The sequence below is a fragment of the Palaemon carinicauda genome, unplaced genomic scaffold (assembly GCF_036898095.1).
Source record: "Palaemon carinicauda isolate YSFRI2023 unplaced genomic scaffold, ASM3689809v2 scaffold1743, whole genome shotgun sequence".
Taxonomy (NCBI): domain Eukaryota; kingdom Metazoa; phylum Arthropoda; class Malacostraca; order Decapoda; family Palaemonidae; genus Palaemon; species Palaemon carinicauda.
Genome location: NW_027169307.1, coordinates 5,420 through 10,000, shown reverse-complemented (window position 1 = coordinate 10,000; position 4,581 = coordinate 5,420). Strand labels below are relative to the sequence as shown.

The 4,581-nt window shown below is 39.9% G+C and overlaps 1 protein-coding gene across 1 annotated transcript in view; it reads left to right on the top strand.

The window, feature by feature from the left end:
• Window positions 1-4,304, top strand: part of LOC137635787 (probable G-protein coupled receptor Mth-like 1) — a 26,430-nt gene extending 22,126 nt beyond the window's left edge. Inside the window, exons 6-8 of the mRNA XM_068368230.1 lie at window positions 1-38; window positions 1,264-1,354; window positions 2,756-4,304. The exon at window positions 1-38 is cut by the window's left edge and continues 172 nt beyond it. The gene's annotated coding sequence lies outside the window, so the exon portion shown is untranslated. The remainder of the gene's footprint in view (window positions 39-1,263; window positions 1,355-2,755) is intronic.
• Window positions 4,305-4,581: the final 277 nt, after the last annotated feature.

Here is a 4,581-nt window from a genome sequence, read left to right as displayed (position 1 = left end):
TACGACAGACAGAAACAGACAAGGAAGAACTTTGCGGAGTGAGTTAAGCTTTCCTCTATTTTCTGCGTTTGTAGCGTTTGAGCGTGAGTGGGTGATAAGATATCTGAAGAACAGATGAGAAGAAAGGGACCATCTCGAGATTTTTAACTGTCTAGCTTGGTGTTTTGCCAGGTTGTGTCTTGCTTTGTATGTTTTGGTAAGATATTTCAAAAAACAGATGATCTGAATCAAGATTTAGAGAGCATTACCAACATGATTTCACAGACAAGTTCATAGTTTTGGTTCTTAAGACTTTTCTGTCACCACTTCACCCTAAAAGCGTTTTGGCACCTTGTATGACCCACATGATTTGTTTGCCATGAACATTCTTTAAGTATTTGAAAAATCATATAACATAGTGAATGTTAATTGTCAAAATCACTCAAGCTCAGGAAACAAGTCTTCATCTTCTTTCACGATTTGTAATATCAGCCTTTTATTGATAAGTGAGAGCTTGTTGTACAATCTTGGCGTCACAATTCTTCTCTCAAGGGGGTTAAGTACAGCACTGTAATTTAAGTGGCCACTTTCCTTCAAAATAACAAGAGGAAGAGAAATAAGATAAAATAGTGTGCCCGACTGTACCCTCAAGCAAGAGAACTCTTACCCAAGATAGTGGAAGGCCATGATACAGAGGCTACGGCACTACCCAAGACCAGAGAACAATAGTAATATTTTGGAGTGCCCCTCTCCTCGAAGAGTTGCTTACCATAGCTAAATAGTCTCTTCTACCCTTACCAAGAGGGAAGTGGCCACTGAACAATTACAGTGCAGTAGTTAACACCTTATACAGCACTTTCTAGTGATCTTTCAAATACTCAAAAGCTTCATCGTCAACACCAAACGATCGTAAATCCTTTACTCAAAAGCAGCACTAAGATCTGGTAAACTTTGGATGCCACATTTGTTCTCATCCATCATTTCTGGTAGGTAATTTATTACAGAACATATCGCTGGCTGTCGCTGTAGAATATAATAGCCTGTACGTAGACTGATTATCTGGTAAATTATTTACCCTTTCCAAATGAGTAATTAATTGTTCAAGAATTCTAGTATATTATTTTGCATGAAGGATAAATTCTGAATATATCTGTGTGAACTCACGTCCTGATTATCGAGCGACGCTTCAAATGACCTATAGTTGAAAATGCTTTTATTACTTTAGATCTTAGTTTCTTTAGTGTATATTCTTCAGAATGTATATATATATTCATCTCTTTCCAGATTCAAGCACAAATTCATGCTGCTGTCCCTCATGTGTTTCTGTTGGATCACTGAAGTACTTTTCCTGGAAGATACCGCCACCAGAGATGTGGTAAGTCTCTTTCCATCTTTCCCAGGTTTTGTCTAGCTCCTTGTTGACAAATATCCATCTCAATAGATGGATGAATGCTTATTCCAGGAACCCCTGGAGGTTTGGTTCTCTATAATTTAGCATTCACACATATTCCTACATTGGAATGATTGCTCTATAGAAAATCTAAGGGCTGCTCTAATGCTTTTTCAACAAGAGCATTTTTTCACCATCAATGTCATCATGAAAACAAGGACAGATCTCTTCACAGATAATGTGGTTTAAAGTCTTCAGTAGCCTAATCACTTCAAATAGCCATTCATATGTCACCAATTTACTGGTATTGATGGGGGATTTGGGATACGTAGAAAAGCTTCCGTCTTTAACCGCTGTTAAACAAATGATGGAATGCAAGACTTTTAGAGAAGATTCATTTACCATCCATTAGGCAGACGATCTCACCTCTAAATAAGGTATTAAAAATCTAAAACAAACGAACGAACGATCTCACCCCTATTCATAAAAAGGGAAAATTAAAGGTTCGTCGTGTCGCTTACGAACGGCAGAGAAGACTGAGAAGACACTGTCCTTGAGAACAATCATATATACATTAAATCAGTAACCAACCCTCACTCAACCCAAGATAGGACCAGGAAATGGTAACTGAATACTCAGCAGGTAGACTTATAGGCTACCTAACCTCCTCATCCCTGTCTCCGAACGACGGTGTAGTTGGGGACACTACCGACGCCTGTAGGGCTTGAGCTGAGTTTGATCTCCCGGCCCACAGATTGAGAGTCTCAGTTGTCTCTAGTAGGCTACCACAACCACAGGTATACTGAAGGTCCTGGAAATTGAAGAATCAGATATATAAACCTATTAGGGAATCATGTCAACGTCCAAGAAAATGGCTGATATTGAGAACCAGAGAGAATCAGTTATAATCTATCACTGAATTTTATACAATCAACAAGTAAGAGTTAAAGGCTTCTTGACCATTAACAGTAAATCTCAGAAAATTAGTTATCAACATTACGCCGACAGATTTAAAAAACAAACAGATGTGACTACGTCAATAATCCCATTTGATTTATTCCATACTGTAAGTTTTCTTTTTCTATAGGGGTTGCCTCCCATATTTGGGTCATCATTGGGGCTTGTAACATTCTGCTCTTTCACTAAGGTTGTCGTCTTGTTTCTAATGATAATAAATTGATTAATCAGTAATAACAGCATTAGTTCATCATATCTTATCATTCCAACATTGTATCCACTGCATAGCGACGTGATGACATTAGTAGAGGTCCAAATCTGTTCACACCTCAAAAGAAGTATAACGATAGATAACAATTTAATTTTGACGATAGATAATAAAAAAAAAATAAAAAAAAAACAGAACTAAAGACATTTCCTATTCCGCAGGGCTCTGACAGACATCCTCAATAGCCTGCAGGGGATGTTCATCTTCATCATCTTCCTGACGAACAGGAGGAACCTCAAGGTGCTGAAGAGCCGCCACCCACGCCTCTACTCTGTCTTCAGACCAGTCAAAAACCTCTTCAGGAAAATCAGGAGCGTCCTGCAGCGGGGCAAGAGCAACCAGGACGACTGCTCCGCCCTGGAGAAGGAGGAGCTATCCATCTCCTCCGAGTTCTCGGAACTGTCGAGAACGCAGCCAAGCCCGCGACCACCTGAGGAGAGGAGAGGAGTTCGACGCGACTAAACGCTCTTAACGGATGTTTCGATTTTTGGCTGCTGGTATTATTTTTTGGAGTCGGTGACAACACTTACTTCTTGTGATGGTTTTCTTCATATAAAGAGAGAGGGAGAGAGGGACGCAGGAATTGGCAGGCAGGGCGGAGGCCGGAGGAGGGGACCCCATCGAGGTCCTCAGCAATAACTTGTATGTTTTTAATCTCCGAGAGGACTGACGTAATATCTTATTGGAAGATGTCAATCTAAGTGCTTAGCAGTGTATTAAATGTCCAGTCTTAAAGGCAGATTTTAATTGAAGTGCTTTACAATATCTTGAATCTACAATCTTAAAGTCGGACGTCAAATGATGCGCTTAGCAATATCGTAAATGTAAAATCTCAGAGACAGACGTCAATCGAGATGCTTAGCAATATCGTGAAGACAGATGTCAACTAAATTGCTTAGCAACAACTTCAATGTCAAATTTCAAAGAGTCACGAGTAAATTGAAGTGTAGCAATATCTTAAAAGACTGATGTTTATTGAAGTGCTTAGCAATATCTTAAAGACAGATGTCAATCGTTATGCTTAGAAATATCTTGATTATACCTTTAAAGACACTTTCAATCGATGTCCATAGCAATCTTGAATATCGAATCTCTAAGCGACATCTGTAAATCGGAGTGCTTAGCGAGATTTCTGAAACAGATGTCAAATGGAGTGCTTAGCAATATTTTTAAAACAAATATCAATCGGAGTTCTTGGCCATATCTTCAAGACAGATGTTAATCAAAGTGCTTAGCAATACTTTATCAATTCTCTCTAAGAGACACATGCAAACCAAAATCCTTAGCGATATAAATATCGCATCTGTAAGAGACAGATGCTAATCGAAGCGCTTTTAGTAATACCTTAGATGTCAATCTAAGTGCTTAGCAATACCTTGAAGATCACATCTCTATAAGACAGATGTCAGTTTTTCTATTTATAAAATCCATGAATATAATTCAAAACTCCCCTCTCTGTGTTGTGCCCAAGAGAAACCATTGACTAGAGACGAAACGCTTAAGATTAATTAGATAGTTCTATGCCAGGTCAACAGACGAGGTCATTATCCGAGACGTTTTCAAATTGGCTCTTTTATATTACTGGCAAATTGGGACGGTTGTGGAACGTGTATTAAACAAGTTTAAAACTCTCTACTGTATATGGTCACCGCAAAGATTCCGGGCAAAATAAGCCCCTCCCATTGATGATGCCTTTAGCCAATCACGTTGTCTCATGTGAGAGACAACGTGATTGGCTCTGACGGTCATCAGTGGGCGGGCTTATTTCGCCCGAATCTCTGCGGCGACTATAGTTTGGTGTCACTATAGTTGCCGCAGAGATTCCGGGCGAAATAAGCCCCTCCCATTGATGACGCCTAGCCAATCACGTCGTCTCCCACGTGAAAGGCAACGTGATTGGCTAAGGCGTTGTCAGTGGGCGGGGCTTATTTCGCCCGGAATCTCTGCGGCGACTATAGTTTGGTGTCAACGTTGTGCCATCAGGAAA